We start from the raw sequence: 18,673 nt of genomic DNA on the forward strand, positions 1-18,673 counted from the left end.
CCCAAACCTGACTGAGATCAGAAAAATAAAGCTCACAACTGGACCAGATATAATTTGATTTTGAACAAATAGGGGAATGTGACATTTCTTAGACCCAAGTATTATGCAGCAAATCCATTGTTATTATAATGCCTCACCCGCTCTAGTTGCTTAGGGGTTTCAACCAGATGCCTCCAGAGAACATTAAAAAAAAAATCTCTTAGCAAAGATTACTGCTTAAAGTGGGTAGCTGGAAGGGCTTGCAAACCTATTTAACGGAATCACACAACTTATTTATGTGATCAGGAGAATGAGACTTATGAGAGTTAAACCTTACAAACCCCTTTACATGAGGCAGAAACTGGGTCCTAAGAGAGCTGGGAGGTCATAACCGTTGAGTTCTAAGAACCAAAGTGGAGGACTGGTGTGGAACCCTCCCCACATTCTGCAGGAAGACATGATTTGGTGGAAGCCTCGCGGGGAGACTTGGCTCCGGCGCTGTGAGTGGTACAGAATGGGCTGACAGGCAAAGTCTAGAGACCAAAGTACAAACAGCAGATGAGTGAAGCCTGATTGAAGGCTGAGCCTGAGGACGGCAAGAGGGAGGAATAATTCAAGTGCAGTCTTAAAGGTGATATTTTTCCCTTTAAAATAGGGTTTTGCAATATACTAGATTTCTGATCCTTCATTTGAAACTTCATAGGATTTTGTGCATAGATTTTCCAAATGCTTGAGATAATTCAATTCTACAGATATTTACCAGGTATCTACCACGTATAATGCATTATAGTAAACACCTGGGAGAGAGAAAAAGGTGAAGAAGGCACAGTCACCTCTCATAACCTAGTAGGAGAGACGGAAACAAACATAAATCGGTCTAACACAAGAAACAGTAGGTCATATATTAAAAGAAAGTAATAGTAATAGCTAAGATTTGTTGGGAGCTTTCTAAGAACCAAGGATTAATATGCACTACAATATTCTAAGGTATGTACTATTATTATCCCCACTTTATAGATGAGGGAACTGAAGTCCAGAAAGGTTAAGGAACTTGCCCAAGGTCATATAACTAAGAAGAGTAGATCTGGAATTTGAACCCAGAGATACTGACCCCAGAACTCAAGCTGTTAAACTCTCCTGTGACATGTGTGATAGTAGAATGGGGTAGGAAAAGGCTAAGTCATTCATAGAGGGGAAATCAGGAACCAATAAAGACTTCTTAATCCTCCTACTTATTAGGGAAAGAGGCAAAATGGGCAAGCTCTGTATTAATTTCATTTTCAAAAGCAAATACATTATTTTTCCTTATTTATACTCCCTAAATAAGCAAAAAGTTATTAGATATAAGAGATGTAAGAGTCCTTCAAAGAGAAAAGAAACCTGTCATTTAATTATTTTGGAAACCATAATGTTTTTCACATGTTTTTCCCCATAGATATACATTTTTCCTTATCTCTGCAGTGAAAGTACAATGTTCTTTTTACTATGTTTTTTTTCCAATATGCTTCTTTTTGTTTGTTTTTATTTACATTACAGTCAGTTAACTACAGTTAGTTTATATTACAGTTGGTTAACAAACGGGACAATATTTGTTTCAGGTACAGGATTTAGTGATTCAACACTTCCATACAACGTGCAGTGCTCATCACAAAGAGTGTCTTCCTTAATCCCCATCACCAATTTACCCCATCCCCCTTGCTAGGTTTTATTTAAAATAATATAATTTTATTAGTCAACTTTTATGTCTACAACTAATAAGATATCTATGAATGGAAGTAATATCTTGCACTTACATTGCTCTTTTCTCTCAAACAATCTAAACCCTTCATGAAGCCCCAGTCTTTTCCATTTTCAGGGGACCCGTATCAATAATTTACTATAACGTGTATTTAATGGAGGGAAGGACTAAACAAAAAAGAGTCTGTGACTTTTTTAGAAGTGTAGATTAGTCTCTAAAGGAGATTGGAATAGAACATGTAACTTCACTCCCAGTCTTGGGCTCAAGCAACCTGCCCCCCCAAGTGGCAAAGTAAATGAGGTTTGGCAGAGCTGATGGAATAAAATTAGAAACAGTGCAAACAGGGGCGCCTGGGTGGCACAGCGGTTGAGCGTCTGCCTTCGGCTCAGGGCGTGATCCCGGCGTTATGGGATCGAGCCCCACATCAGGCTCCTCTGCTATGAGCCTGCTTCTTCCTCTCCCACTCCCCCTGCTTGTGTTCCCTCTCTCACTGGCTGTCTCTATCTCTGTCGAATAAATAAATAAAATCTTAAAAAAAAAAAAGAAAAGAAAGAAACAGTGCAAACAGTCCCCCAAAAATCAGTGTACTGTCTCTAAAATCCTCCTAAGAAATCTGTCATGTGGAGATTATTCACACCCACAGTGGCCACTTTGTAGGTTTTCTCATTATAAAATATACCCTTCCTCATCTTTGTCCCAGTTGTGTGTTATACCATAATGTTGTGTCATTTGTACCATGATAGAGGGAGGACTTTGCTAGAATGTGAGCAAGCAAGGAAGGGAATGAAAAAAACGAAGACCTTCAGTAACAGAAGTCTGGGAATTGGATCTCAAAGCGTCTGTTTTAGCTGGATCAACTCTCGTTTTGGAGCTTCAGAAGCTGGGCATGTCCAGGCTCACCAGAGGAAGACATGTCGGTGTGAACTTGCCTTGTCTGATGGCAGGCCTAGACTGTTTATGATTGAACTCATTCCACAATTGTTTCCGATGGGGGCTGAGTCTTTAGTCTCAATAATAATTCTGAAGCCAAGCCGCAGAGCTCTTGGCTACTGGTTTTGCAGCCTTAATACAGCTGGGTAATTTTCCTGGAGCCTGGTGGATGAACAGTTGTTTCCCTGAGTGGGGTCAGTGAACGTCCTGCCTGATAAGCAGTCATCCCAGTGTCTGAGATAAGAACAACTGTTCACCAGAGGGGCACAAGCAGCTCCAGCACGAAGGCTCTTAAAATCCTGTCACTAAAGACTTCCTGGCACCAGAGAGCCTCAGAGGTCAAGGGTCCCGCATCCAGAGACAGCCACTCACAATATTAAGGGACCCTTGGGGCTGGGCTCTGTCTTGCTGTGTACTTCGGGGTTCAAGCAACAAAGAATCAGAGAAGATTCCTATTTGGAGAGTAGGTAGTGAGTGAGCTGTGACTTCTCAGTCATCACACAAGTGATGGCACCACAGGGCAGGAGACACGAGAAACAGGCCTGAGGTGCCGGACTGAGGCACACAGAGGGACAGCAGGCATCACACAGTAATTAACAGCTGAGGGCCATGCTTCTCCACTTCTGAGAAGACTTAAGGAGTCTCGGTTAGCTGAACACTAGCTAGAATAGCAGAAGATATTTATCTACAACCACATGTGAGCACACACACACTTTGCAGATGTGATTTCAGGATCCTGAGATGGGAGACTACCCTGGATTAACCAAGGGAGGGCTACATGCCATCACAGGTGTCCTTGCAAGGGAGAGGTTCACACACATACACAGGAGAAGGTGACGTGAGGACAGAGATTCGAGTGGTGGGGCCACAAGCCACTGAGCACTAGCAGAAGCTGCCAGAATTCCAGCAGGAGCTGGAAGAGGCAAGGAAGGGGTTCTCCGGAGCCCAGAGCCATCAGGAGGAACATACGTCTGCTGACATTGTGAGGTTGGTCCACTGATGTTGATTTCAGGCTCTGGTCTCCAGAACGGAGAGAACGGATTCCTATGGCTGTAAGTCAGCCAGTTGCTGGGAATTTGCCCCAGCAGCCACAGAAGAGGACACACATTACTATCTAATACGGCTTTATTGATCTACACCCACAGAGCCCCACACACATAATCAGGATTCAGATAGCGACAGCCGATGAGCCACAGCTGGGACTAGAATGACACTGACAAGATAGCTAAGAGCACCTGAAAAACATACTCCTCAGGCTCTCAAATAAAGAGGAACGTTCTAAAGGAGTGACGGTGAGTTGTGTGTCATGTCGCTTCTACTAATATAGTGTCTCGATCTGCAGGACGGCGTTTGTGCTTGCTGTTGGCTTGTTATCCCCACGCCCCGGCCCCCAGGAAAACTCTGCTGGTTGTTTCCTACTCATGGCTCTGAAACACTTGGTGCTTACCCCTAACACAGAACTTCAGTGTGTGTGTGTGAGTTGTATGTTTGTAATTATTTCTCCTTGTCCTGTTGTAGTTAAGATGACCAAGAGCTTTAGGAGATGGAAGGAAAATTGAGTTTTGCAAGCTGAGGATATCAGTGGTAACGTTCTCTTCATTGGACATATGAACCAACCTGGCCTCTGATCCCCTCTCTGGGCCCCCTCTTTGGGTCTGTTGAGGGCAGTTTGAGGACCGTGTTGGTATGGTTTGTATCTCTGAATTGCTATAGCAGTTGTTGATTTTCTTGCATTTCTGACTGTTTTCAGGAGACCCTCTCTATTTGAACAGCCGGCTTGAATGCTAATTTTATCAAACCATGTGAATGCTCTTCCTGTCTCCTCCTGAACTATCAACCTCATTTTGCTATTTAGTTCCCAAGCTCGGAAACTATTTCTGTCTCTCCTGAGCCTCCCTGCATGCTTTCTTTTCTCATAGCTCAAAGGAATTGTTTTCAAATACAGTTATAAGATCTCAGACTTAGCCCCCATTACCTAACTGCCTTCCTCCCCTTAACGTCATTACAACCTGTCTCTCCTTAAACTCATTTCCAAAACCAGGTTTTTGCGTACTCTTCTCATCTCTTTCTATTTACATTACTCTTTACACTCTCATCTCTTAGCCATGAGTCTACTTAAACGCATTTTGAACTTTTTAAAAATTCTGCCTTGCTCTACGTTTTGGGATAATGCATCCTTTAAGTCTCTTCCTTACTAAGTAGAAGGGTTAAAAGGCTCTGGAGTCATCCCTGAATTTTGTCAATGAGAAAACGAGGTTCCATCATTGGCCCAAGAGTTACAGAAAGTGGCTAAACACATTGGGCAAAGATCTGGATTTTAGGTAGGTCATCTGACTTGGGTTCAAAGGGAAGGATTTGAGAGAGCACGTTTATCAGATCGGTGAATGGAAAGGAATGCGCAGGGAGGCTCGCTCGGAGCTCTAAGCCGCCATGACTCGCCGGAACCCAACAAAATGCAGCTGGTGAGGTCATAACGGGAGGCACGAGGTTGGGGGCACAAGAAACCAGGTGTGTGTCTCAGCATGCCGTTACTCGATTCCTGACTGAACCGGAATAATGCCGTCTTCCCTTTTTGTGTGAAATGTGTTGAAATTAGATAGTTTTAAGGGAAAAAAATGTTGGGGGTTTGAACATAAAGGGATTTTTATATCTTCTAGTAGCTGCCTCCATACACATGGTGTTGGAACTTCCCCTTCTTACTGGTTATTGAGTCCCTTCATGATTATGGGCCATAGTTTATAACTTCCAATAAATATTGGTTATCATAGAGTCTCATTTCATCTTTAAAAGACTCATTTCTATTCATTTCTTAAAATTACACATTTAAGAAAGCTTTCCCACATGACCCCAGCTCTGGCTAGATCCAAATATACAGTTCCTGTGTTTTTCTTTAGGGGAGGGGGCATGGTTTGCTCTTTAGGAAGCTTTCCCTTTTCCCTCTTCTGGCTGCTAGCTCCCCCAGTGTCCTGAGAAGACTAACATCTCCTTACTTAACTGGGAGGTTGCAGTTGTCTCCCTGGTTCACCACAGCTGCTAAGCTGTATTGTGGTCATTAGGGGTGGACAGCGGCTCCAACCTGCCCTACTCAAGCCAGGCTCAAGCCTTTGAAGCTTTCCTGGGCATTGCTGGTTCATTCTTAAGTGTGGTCACCTCTGCTGCTGACATCTAGCTGCACATTCACATGCCCTTCCTCTGCCTACGCCTCTTTGCTCCTTTTGCTTGGTTTCCCAGCAGCTCTGTAGCTCTCTCATCTTCCCTCTGCAGCTGTCTCCAGGCAGGACTAGTGGGACCCATCGTCCTTACCTCCCAGAAACCCCCAACAGCCCTGACTCCCCTCCTTACTTGGCAATCCCTGTGATGCCAAGTCACTCCAATTAACTTTCCCCCTACTTAAGGAGAATGGGACAGATCAACAAGTCCCTGACTAAGCAGACATTTAATTAAGGGGGAAAGTGTCTTTTCTTTCAGGCAGGGCCAAGCCTTATGAGGATTCTCTTGGCACCTCTGCCTCTCTGGGTTTGGAGGAGCAAAGCATCTGACTCTGCAAACTGCATTTCCAAAGATGGCTGCCTTCTCGCCTCAGAGCAACTTCATACCCCTCGATGAGAGCCAGATCCAACAGGTATGTTTCTCCTTAACCTTTGGGGAGGTAGCTGGCTCTCACGCAGATGCCTCCTTGAGTTTAGAATTTGAATCATAGAATGACCTCGGTTCATAGCTTTGAGTCACTGAAATTTTAACCAACATGAAAAACTCCACACAACATTGTTGTTTATAGATATATACTAAAATAAAGGCATTTCTCAAACTGTTCTTATTGTGATAAAATAATTTTCATTCAAGTAGTACTGTGTCATACCTAAGAGTTTCAGGAAGTCACGTAATTGTCACCTGAGGAAGGAACCTGGGATTCATCAGCGCAACATGCAGAGGCCACGTTTACCAACAACCCCTGGAGCTTAAAGGATTACCGGGCTCCGTTGGAGATTATGCTCTATTTATGCTTCTAGTCTCATCATGGCAACATATGTTCGACACTGGTTTAACAGTCACCATTTATACTTTACAAACCCCACCCGTGAATATGAGATCGAAAGAGGTTTTAATGAAAAACAAAATATTATAATTCACAAATTATCTGGATCAAGCAGGCAAGAAAATGTGCAAAGGGGCGCCTGGCTAGCTCAGTCGGTAGAGTGTGCCACTCTTGATCTTGGATTGTGCGTTCAAGCCCCACATCAGGTGAGAGTATTCCAAAATAAAATCGTAAAATATATATGCAGAAAATGAATATTGGCAAACTTTGATTTCTAAAATAATCAAGGAATATCTCCATAATGATGTTTATAGCATCGTAATTTGAGTACCTAAAGATTACGAAATGAGCAGATACACACCCTTCATAATAGATCTTCTTTAATTTTTATTCTTCTCTTTCAAAATTTGAAAGACTCTCTGAATCACATTTTGATCAGTTGTTTTGGCTACCACTTTATTTGATCTGAGACCTTTTTTTGAACTATTTCTTTAAATTAAAACAGGCTGCCGCCTCAGGCTCTACTGCTTCTGTTAACTCATTACCCTTTCAAAGAGCTTCACGTTCAGAGGTGCTGGGAAAGGCTGACTTGTGGTGGGTAGTATACTCCCCCTGGTGGACAAACAGAGAGAAGAAAGGCTCTGATTCCTTCGTTTGAGGATTAGTTACAACTGCAATTTTTAAATTTATTTTATTTTTATTTTTTAAGTAGGCTCCATACCCAGTGTGGGGCCCAACTGGGGCTTGAACGCACAACCCTAAGATCAAGACCTGAGCTGAGATCGAGAGTCGGACACTTAACTGACTGAGCCACGCAGGCACCCCTTACAATTACAGTTTTTGAGCTCACTCTGGGGGCTTAGTTTCTCCCTAAAAAGCTCCACTTTGTTCCATTCAGGTTACCAAGGCTCCACCAAGCAGTCTATGAATCTTTTTATTGTTTAATTTTATCTCCACTGTTGTCTTTTTTTCCCCATTATGATTCTCTTCCTCATCAAAGTTATTCAGCCAGCAGATATTATTAAATGCCTGCCATGCATCAGCACAGCTCTAGGCCCTGGGGATACAGCGCTGAGTGAGGAAAATGATTCAAAATCCTGCCCCTGGGAGCTTAAAATAACATCTGATAGTGTTCATTCTGTGTTTCCTACCCACCGGACTATGTACTTAGTGATTTGTAAGTATTAGTTAACTGAATCCTCCCAACAACTCTATGAGGAAACTGAGAAGCTAAGAAATTTGCCTAAGCCCGCATGGAGGCAGGGAGAGGTACGCGACAGCTCTGACCCCACAGGAACCCTGAACCTTGTGGCCCTGCTTTGATTTTTATTACAGCATTTTTTTTTAAATTGCCATCACCTCCAACTAACAGATAAGCTCCATGAGAGCAGGGACTGTCTGCTTGTTCCCCATAATCCAGGACCTAAAGCCCGTCACAGCTCTTCTCCAGAATAATGCAGTTAGATGTCTTCCTGGTAATGGAATCAATGAGGTGAAAACTGAACTCGGGACTAATTGACTCCAAAGCCCTTCTCACCAAGCGACTCTACTACTTCCACGAGAAACCAAAATACAGACAGCTCCCCCGTACTGGTTGGCGGATCTGAATTAGTTTGGAATTCTATGTCCTCTCCAATTTCTTAAAGAGTAGGTGAAGACAGCAGAGTCTAAAATGAACAAGATCTGATTCTTTAGAAGATTTAAAATCTTTAAACGGATTTTCATTTGCCTCCTCTCCTGAATTTTACAGCTAGAGGAGGCAGGAAGAAGCCAAAGCCACATTCACGCTGGGCCGAGCGGCTCCCCCTTTAAAAGCCACTGATGCTTTGCGGTGGAGAGCGGAGGGCGGAGAGAAATGGTGGAGCAGCCCCTTCAGGAGCTACTGAGCCTGCGGTGAGCACAACCAACGCCTGTAATAAACAGGTCAATTTCCATGGTATTAGGTATTTATTTTATAGTAGCTATTCCCGCAATGGCTGTATGCCCTACGCCATTATTTGCCACTTGCCAAGTGACTTAAGAGCATGATAGCCATCGTTCAAATCTATTAACCTTTCTTTGGGTGTTTGAAAGTCATCAACGGTGTTCTGGTCTCAGTCGCCAAGGGCAGAATGGTAAATATTGAAAGAGTAATCTTGCCATTTGAAGGGCTTCTGGCTTGAGTAAATGTTTGCTCAGGTTGCAGCAATGCCCAGGTAATTCCTTGGTAATGAAGCAGGGATCACCTTCCAGCAAGAGGGAGAGCAGGAAAAATGACTAGATGCAGGAACAGCTTGTGGGGCGGATCTCGCCCAGCCTACCCTTTAGGCTTGTATTTTAAAGAGCAATTGCTGGTGTCTGCTGCTATTATACAAGACCTAGTAAATAAAACAAACCAAAAGGAGAAAACTGAGAAGTTATTTCAGGCTGACAGTTATTACACAACCACAAGAAACAACCCAAGGAATCCTGAATATCACAAATCAGGAGGCCTAAGCCTGTCATCCAACCTTTCTTAAGATTATAGGGATGGCTCTTCCCTGTTTAAGTCTTTCGTGCATGGGGAGTTCTGTAAGGGTAAGTTTGCCACTTAATTCTATACATCTCTTCCTTCATTGGCACACTTATTTTTGCTCCCCAGACAGAGTGTGTTTACAGTTGATAACCACCATCTATTCCCTCCCATCTCTTCCTTCTTTCTGCAATCCCATCTTCTCCTTTAGACCTCTATGCAAAAATCTCTCACATTTTATCAAATCTCCCTTTCTTAACTGTAGGGGGCTATCCCAACTGCCTTCTGGGCATCTCTACATGAATTTCCTACTCTTGCTTGAAGCTCAACGTGTCCCAAACTGAGCTCATCCCAAAATCTGCTCCTACTCTCTAATCACTGCCAAAGTCCTGAGTCGGTGTTTTGGATCTGTCCCCTTCCCATGAGTTCCTGCTGCCTGCAGTCAAGTTGCCCTCATTCTTTCTTGGACTTCTTTGAAATTCTTTTAATTGGCCTCCGTGCTTTTCAAATACCATCTCTGTATGCAATTCACCCGTTTGTCTTTTTAAGCACAACTGCTGTCAATTCTCTGCTGCCCAACAACCATGAATAGTCCATTAGCAAATTAGAGATACTCCCTGGCCCAGCTGCGCCTCCAGAGCTCTCCACAATGGGCCCTGGGACCTACCCTGAATACCCACTAAACTGGAGAACTACCCCTCTCCTAAACCAACCAGTCCTCTCTAGTCTCCAGGCGTTTTCTCAGTTTCTTCTTCATGATATGCCAGTCTCAATTCCATCTTTCCCAATCCCATCCATTTCTTATGGCCTTCAAAATCAATTCAAAAACCAGTTTCCAGTTCCTCTTGAGAGTCTTTTCCTCCTTCATAGCACCGTGTTGGTGTTTCTCCCATCCTACATCCCTTATTTTCTTCCTCTTGGTATTGTAGTTATTGATTTACGTACCTTTTAACACTCACACACACTCCACCCTGCCGCGCCCCCCGCCGCACACACACCCCCACACACCATGATGGAGGTGGTGCCTTCCATAGTTAGGGAAAATAGCAGCTTTGGGTTCTATCTCTAAAACATGGCTTTGGGCAAGTTTCTTATCTATCCTGGACTTATGGTCCAGAATAGCTCTCTTATGGTAAAAAGTGAGTAATGCTCAACTTTTTCAAATTTAATTAGAGTATGTGTATTTGCCAGATGCTCACTAAATGCTGGCTAGTGCTGGCTCTTGTTATTAACTCTATCACCTTCTTGTCTGCAGCTCACCTTACCTAGCCCATACCTACACAAAATAGGTTCTCAGAATGTCGGTTGTATTGAAGGATCTTGTCTTCAAGTGGACCTTTTGTGTAATACTTATGTCAAAATATAGTAGCAGTTTGACGAACATTGTGCTGACCTACAGAGCACTGAAGAACATTTCCCAATTAGATTTATCAGACTCTAGGGTTTTCAGCTGGACCACACTGACCCAGTTCTTACCCAATTCTTATAAAGCTGATCTTGGTCTGGTGAAGACTAGCCATCACTTATGTCTCAGAACAGAGGGAGCTGTATGACAAATAGATATCCAAAAAGTGAAAAACCAGCAAATGCACTGGACCCTAACAGCCTCAAGCCTGGTTTCTAGGACAGAGAGCTTGTGTCAGCCTACATCAACCCGAAGCCTCCCCGAGGTCCTTTAGCTGAGATGTCTCAAACTGTGGTCTCACCAGAGCCTCCTCCTGGGAATGACTGAGGAGAGTAAAACAGGAGACAAAAATCTGGTTCTCCCAGCCACAGACACATGATCAGTCACTCAGATAAATAAAGCAAACAGTTACCCATATGTTACAGTTCCAGGCTTAGCCCCGTTTACAGTGATTCTCAAAGGCTGGTGGTTGTAGTAAAGACAGAAGGTTGTAGTAAAGACAGAAGGGCAGAGAGTGCATTTCCCTCATTGAAACATATCAAAACAGCCTACGGTCCCCCTCCCTTCCAGTAATTCTGAGAATCACTCTCTAAAACTCCTATAAATGTATGCCTTCTTTGGGGATTCAGTAAAAGAAGACAAGGCAGAGATTAAGATGGAGAGGGTTGGGGCCAACCAAGAAAGGGCCCAGCAGAGAGAACGGTAGTCTCATCAAAACATCTACCCACGTTACTGTTTCATACAGGAGTTTTCTAGCTGGTACATGTACCATAAGTTTAATGAGCCGCAAAGAGTACAGTTGCTTTTTGGTGGAAATATTTAAAAATCATTCACTGAAAAGCAGAAGTACAATAGTTCTTTAATTCACATGTGTGGCCTCCTCTCCCCTTTCCCCTAGCATAAGCAAGCCTGTGTGTGTGCGTGTGCGTGTGTGTGTGTGTGTGTGTGGACTCACACACATGCATGGAGCTTTCTCCAGGTCAGTCAAGGATGCTAACTCTGCACCAATTGCCAAGAATATTTCTTTCTCTACAGAAGCTGAGTGTAATAATTATTTACATACTTGTCTGGCTCTCTGCCTGTTTCTTGTCATGTTCCACAAAGAATTTAAGATGGCTTATGTGGTTATGTACTATGACAAGAATTTAAACTGGAAGTGAGGTGAAAGAGGAAATAAATACAAACCGAAGATGTGAACACAGGGAGACAGAAAAATAATTAAGAAGTATAATAAAATGGTCTATACACCTACCAATGAACGTAAATTTGTTTTCTAAGCTTGTCAGTGGCTGAATGTGAAAACTACTCAATTACATGATTGTCACCTATAAGAGGGATTCCCAAACTTGTGTGCATCTGAATCACCTGATGAGCTAATAAAACTATAATCGCTCAGGGCCCACCAATAGAATTTAAACATTTGTATATCTGGGGTGAGATACTGAGGTTTATAATTTTAATGCATTCTTAGTGGTCTCTCAGCTAAGAGGAAACCCGCTTCTCAGGACAAGAACGATAATTCTTGATATTAAGATCTACAGGACTTTCGGGGCGCCTGGGTGGCTCTGTCTGTTAATCATCTGACTTCCACTCAGGTCATGATCTCAGGATCCTGGGATCGAGCCTCACGTTGGGCTCTGCACTAAGTGGAGAGTCTGCTTGTCTCTCTCCCGCTCTCTCTCTCTCTCTCTCCCTCCCCCCAGCCCTAGCGCTTTCTCTGTCTCTCAAATAAATAAATAAAATCTTTATTAAAAAAAAAGAAACCTACAGCACTTTCTTCTAGGGAGTGACAAAGAAAACCTTAGATTTTACAATGAACATTCTTACAGAAATTCAAGATGAGTTTCAGAGATCTACGGGCTGCTGCTTATAACCTTCAAAATAGGCTTTTGCATATTTATGCAGAAGTAATCATGTTGAGACTTGGTAAAGAGGGGACAAGAAACCTAATAATGTTCCCCAGGAACTTGATTTTTGCTAGTTTGCCTTGGCCCAGAATAGGAACTAAAAGGATTTTAAATCTACTCAATCCCATTATCTTTATTTGGAGCCAAAAATTAAGAACTCCTTAGTAAACCCGTCAGCAAAGTATACAAGCTACAGGGCTATGTCAGCACTGAGGTTTCTCTACAAGCTATAACATGAGTTTGAAGAAATGTAATCGAGTTAATCTTATCTTTAAAATTATTCTTGAGGAATTGTATTGTTTCCTGGCTTGAATTGTAGTAGAGGGGGGAGGCAAAGAGCAGCGTGGGGGGCGGGGGGGGGGGCTAGTGGAAGGAAGTGAGCTCATCCTTATTATGGAAATTGTTCTTTGTAAGACCTAAGTCCATTTTTAGTGAACCCAAATCACTGTAAGTTCTCCATGTGGAGAAGTTCTTGATACACATGAACTTTGCGTGATCTTGTAAAGTCTCCTTCAATTTTGTAGCAAAAGAGACTTAAATTTTATTGTATTTTTCCTGTCTCACATCTTGTCACCTTGGATCTGAAGCGAATCTACAAGATTTGGGGGTGTTTCATACATGTTCTGTTTTTCAAATCTATTACTTGGGATGCTCTTTTGTTTTTCTAGGTCTGGGACAGTGTGGGCTGGTTTTAGACAATTTATTATTTGAGGTGTGCATAAAGTTACTGCTCTCAAACCAGAAACATAAGAAGGGTGCTATTAGATGTTGAGACCTCACTCGTTCAGTAAATATCTACAGAGAACTTGGTATTTGCCAAGCATTGAGCTAGGTGATAAGAATCCAAGAATAACTAAGAATGCCTCCATGATGTTTGCCGTCTTATCTTTACAGACACAAAAAGAGGTGATCATAGCAGAGTGTGGTAGATAGTCTGAAGGGGAAAAGGCAGAATACTCAGAGAGGAAACAAAGCTATACTTCAGTGGTCAAGGAAGGCTTTCGGAGGAAGTTACATGTAAGCTAAGACCTAATGTGTAGATAGAAATTGAACTTGTGAAGGTGGGATAAGCAGGGGTTAGGGTGAAGTTCAAAATGGGAGGTGGGAAAGAAAACCAAAAAAACCCTCCCAGCTCATTGTGAACATGCATGAGACAGAAGAAGGTATGTTGCTGAAGCTGAAATAAATCTAGTCTGACCTCTACTGGCATATGTGGGATTGGGGGGTGAAAAGTTGGGAGATAAGAAGGGCGGGGCTAGATCTTGCATAACCTTATAACCCCTATTAAGGAATCCAGACCATATCCAAGAGAACTGGGGAGCCATGGAGCTGGTGATCATGTATTTGTATTTAGGAAGATTGCCTGAACTAAATCTCTCCAGTTCTATCTTTCATCGTGTGTAAATTCAGATGAAGGATATTGTTTAACACTTGAAAACCTAAGGTAGTAGAATGGAGAACCCCACTGCACCTTGAAAAAGTTCAAGACAGGTGTACCCTGTCTTGGCTGCCCTGGGTATGCTAACTTGGTGGTGGCTAGGCCCTTTTGAATTCGGGAATGTGAGGGTAATTTCCTGGTTGTGAGATCCTAATACATGATCACATTAATATACTCTGATATGGAGTCTCACATCCCCCACCTCTGTAGCTCCATTATCCAAGCAGACACGGTCTCTAAGGAGAAGGGGAAATGCGATATAGAACTAAGCACCCTCTGCCTTGCAGGTTGGAGTGTGATAAGTCCCTGAGAAAGGTAAGCAGAATATTTGTAAATGTTTTTATAATGGGCCAATTATTTGACAGAGACATGGAAATCTATTGGTGGAAAAGTGTTCTCGAGTATAATAAGAAGGACAATTACTTCATTTTATATATGAACAAAACACTTTCTAAAGCTAAAGCAGGAAGAGGACTTAAATCCAGGCCATACTATATACAGGGTATTCATGGCTCTGCTTAAAGTAATATGAATTGACCCATAATACAGAGTAATTCAATTTATGAAAAAATTACCCTGGTTTTAATACTATATGGTTAAACTCGAATATTGGCTAGTGAGGTTATTTAAAGGAAAAAAGTTTCTGAAATGGAAATGCTCAACATGATTCCCTATGTGTAGTCTGCCATCTAGTGCTGGTTTGTGGAAATAAGGGCTGGTACAAGAATTTTCAAATCAGGCTCGCCAGGTGACCAAGGGATGTGACTCAAAACATTTCAATATTAAGACAACATCAAATTATACTATGAGACCCTCTGAGGTTTGCGGAAGGGAGGGAGTGGGTGGGTGGATGGGAGAGTTGGCTACTTGTAAGACATCAGTTACTTCTAGGAAGCAGTAGTGTGTAGCTAATGGTTCTCAATTCTGTCTACCCGGTAGAATCACCTGGGAAAGTTTTAAAAAATACAGATGGCTAAGCTACACCGCAGACGTAGAAAATCAGATTCACTCAAGTGGGACCCAGCAATGGCATACTGTAAAAACTCCCAGGTTATTCCAAGGGCACCTGGGTGGCTCAGCAGGTTAAGCATCTGCCTTTGGCTCAGGTCATGAACTTAGGGTCCTGCCATCAAGCCCCACATCCGGCTCCTCACTCAGTGGGGAGTCTGCTGTCCCTCTCTCTCTTCCCCTCCCCCACTTGTGCTCTCACACGCACTCTCTCTCAAGTAAGTAAATAAAATCTTAAAAAACAAAAAACCTCTCAGGTTCAATTCTGCTATGCAACCAGGGTAAGCAGCACTAGGTAATGGGCTAAGACTGTGGAATCTAGCTCTGTCTCTACATGAGTTTCTCTGCTTAGTTGTGTGACTTTGAGCAGGGAAATTAGGCTAATTAACATCTATGTGCCTCAGTAAAATGGAGATAATAACCCCTCCTTGGGTTATTGTGAGGATTAAATATCATAAATGTCAAGTGTTTAGCATTATGCCTGGTACACTGTTCAACAAATGTTAAATATTAATAGCAATTTTATTATCAAGGAAAATATTTTATGAGTTATTTAAGGGAATAAATAACCTAAGGGATATGAACACATACAGCATATTAGAAATTAGAACATATTACATATGGCATATTGCTATTCTTCTTAAACTGGAAGACTTGTGGGGTTGAATGCTGATGCCCAGCTCAGCGACCCCTGAGAAGCACGTGACTTCTTTAGTGCCGACCTAAAGTGCTTTACGGCATACTAAATTATTCTCCGTCATTCCCAGTCTTTATCACTGGGTTCAACATGCCCAATTCCCTAGCACATTTCATTTGTCCTGTTTGGGTCCTAAATTAGGGAGCAGAACCATGTCTCTACATATGTTGTGACCGTAGTGACAGTCCTAGGCATTGGTGGTAGTTCCTAAGGAATGGGAAATCACTGTGACTTAAAGTATCTTTGCAATAAAAAAATATCTATTACTACTATCGTTACTAAAAGATCTACTAGTACTATTAGTGCTGTGGATAATTTGGGGCAGAAAGAATATCATCTGAAAAGACTCAGGAGTCCAGTGAAGAATAAGAGCTTACTGGGTATTTGATGGGAATATTAGGTGGGACCATATTATAAAAAAAAAACTTTGGTAATGATAAATTGGATGGCAGGGATAAGGGTAAAGGGAACATCAAATGTAACTGGTTCTATTAATTAATTAATTAAAGTAAGCAGTTCTAATTTGAGAGTGACAGGAGGTGGGGGTGGGGAGGAAATGCGTACATTACAGGAAGATAGCAGAAAATTCTGAGCAGAAATTAGTTTGGTTAGAGACCTGTTGAGCTGATAAAAGGAGAAGATATTCAGAAGGGAATGTCCAGCAAGGAGCTGGAGAATCAGGGTGAGGACTCAGAAGGGAAGTGTGGCCCTTGCCTCGAGATTTGGGAATGAGTGGCATAGGTGTGATAGTTGAAGTCATGAGCATGCCTGTGTTTCCTCAGTGACTTGAGAGCAGCCCGCGGATGGCACGCCATAGCCGCGTCATTACCACAGAGAGAGAAGGCAGGGGCTGAGAAGCAGTGGACGATGAGAATTTTAAGTGTGATATTTAAAAACACAGAACAAGCAAAGGGGAAGAACTGCAGAGAGGTCAAGTCAAAGGCAGGAAAGATTTGGCTTCTGTAAATTAGGACCTCACTGCCAGCTTCAAAAAGGGCGGAACTGCTGGAGTGATAGATGCAGCCGGATGCTTCGCGTCCTTATCAGTTCTTGGAATCACTGGGTTCATTTGGTTTGTTTTTGATGTTGCTGCATTTGTTTTGTGCTAATCATTCTGCTGTGTGTAGTGGTATGTCATTATTTTAACTTGGATTTCTTGGATAACATGATATTAAGCACTTCTACATTTGCTTATTTGTGTATATACTTATGGAGTATATGTTCAAGTGATTTGCCTATTTTGTAATTATCTTCATCTTTTTTCATTGAAGTATAATTGGACGCACAATGTTACATTAGTTTCAGGTACACGACATAGTGATTGGACAATTCTGTGCCTATGCTATGCTCCCCACAAGCGTAGCTACCATCTGTCCCCATACAGTGCTATTAAAATGCCAGTGACAGTATTCCCTGTGCTGCACCTTTTATCCCCATGACTTATTCATTCCATAACTGCAGATCTATACTTCCCACCCCCTTCACCCATTTTTCCCATTCCTGCACCCCTCTCCTCTGCCACAATTAGTTCTCCATATTTATGAGTATGTTTCAGCTTTTTGTTTATTTGTCTGTCTTGGTTTTTACATTCCACATACAAGTGAAATCGTATAGAATTTCTCTGATTTATTTCGCTTAGCATAGTACTGTCTGGGTCCATCCATGTTGTTACAAATGGCAAAATCTCATCCTTTTCTATGTCTGTGTACTACGCCATTTACATAAGGACCACATCTTCTTTATCCATTCATCTATCAAGTGGACACTTGGGTTACTTTCATATCTGCTATTGTAAATAATGCTGCAATACACATAGGGGCGCATATATCTTTTCAAATTAGTGTTTTGTTTTCTTTGGGTAAATATCCAGTAATGGAATTACTGGATCATATGGTATTTTTATTTTTAATTTTTTGAGGGAACTTCATAACTGTTTTCCTCAGTGGATGCATCAGTTTACATTCCTACCAACAATGCATGAAGGTTCCCTTTTCTTCACATCCTCACCAACCTCATTTCTTGTCTTTTTGATTCTAGACTTTCTGACAGGTGTAAGCTGATATCTCATTGTGGTTTTGATTTGCATTTCCCTGATTATGAGTGATGTTGAGTATCTTTTCATGTGTTGCTTGAACATCTGTATGTCTTCTTGGAGGAAAATGTCTATTCAGGTCCTCTGCCCATTTTTAATCAGATTATTTGTTTTTTTGGTGTGGAGTTGTATATGTTCTTTACATATTTCAGATATTAAACCCTTATCAGCTATATCATCTGTGAATATCTTCTCCCATTCAATAGGTTGCCTTTTCATTTTTTTTTAAGATTTTATTTATTTATTTGACAGAGAGAGAGGCAGCGAGAGAGGGAACACAAGCAGGGAGAGTGGAAGAGAGAGAAGCAGGCTTCCTGCTGAGCAGGGAGCCTGATGCAGGGCTTGATCCCAGAACGCTGGGATCATGACCCAAGCCGAAGGCAGACACTTAGCAACTGAGCCACCCAGGCGCCCTGGTTGCCTTTTCATTTTGTTGATGGTTTCCTTCAGTGTGCAAAAGTTTATTTTGATATAGTCCCAGTAGTTTATTTTTGCTTTTGTTTACCTTGCCTTAGGAGACTTATCTAGAAAAATGTTGCTAAGGAAGATGTCAAAGAAATTATTATCTATGTTTTCTTCTAGGAGTTTTCTGGTTTCAGATGTCACATTTAGGTCTTTAATTCATTTTGAGTTTATTTTTGTATATGGTGTAAGAAAGTGGTCCAGTTTCATTGTTTTGCATGTAGCTGTCCTGTTTTCCCAGCACCATTTATTGAAGAGACGATCTTCTTCACCATTGGATATTCTTGCCTGTGTTATTGTAGACTGGTTGACCATATAAGTGTGGGTTTATTTATGGACTCACTATCCTTTTCCATTAATTTATGCATCTATTTTTATGCCAGCACCATACTGTTTTGATTACAACTTTGTGGTGTATGGTGAGATCTAGGATTGTGATACCTCCAGCTCCGTATTTCTTGAGCGCTTTGGCTGTGTGGGCTCTTTTGTG

At 42.1% G+C, this 18,673-nt stretch overlaps 1 long non-coding RNA gene across 1 annotated transcript in view; it reads left to right on the top strand.

Annotated features, from left to right (window-relative positions):
- The first annotated feature begins 3,054 nt into the window (after positions 1 to 3,054).
- Positions 3,055 to 18,673, top strand: part of LOC130542869 (uncharacterized) — a 32,225-nt gene continuing 16,606 nt past the window's right edge. The window contains exons 1-4 of the long non-coding RNA XR_008957737.1: positions 3,055 to 3,634; positions 3,793 to 3,939; positions 6,116 to 6,269; positions 8,434 to 8,576. This is a non-coding gene — a long non-coding RNA (uncharacterized LOC130542869). The remainder of the gene's footprint in view (positions 3,635 to 3,792; positions 3,940 to 6,115; positions 6,270 to 8,433; positions 8,577 to 18,673) is intronic.

The sequence above is a fragment of the Ursus arctos genome, unplaced genomic scaffold (assembly GCF_023065955.2).
Source record: "Ursus arctos isolate Adak ecotype North America unplaced genomic scaffold, UrsArc2.0 scaffold_6, whole genome shotgun sequence".
In the NCBI taxonomy this organism is placed as follows: domain Eukaryota; kingdom Metazoa; phylum Chordata; class Mammalia; order Carnivora; family Ursidae; genus Ursus; species Ursus arctos.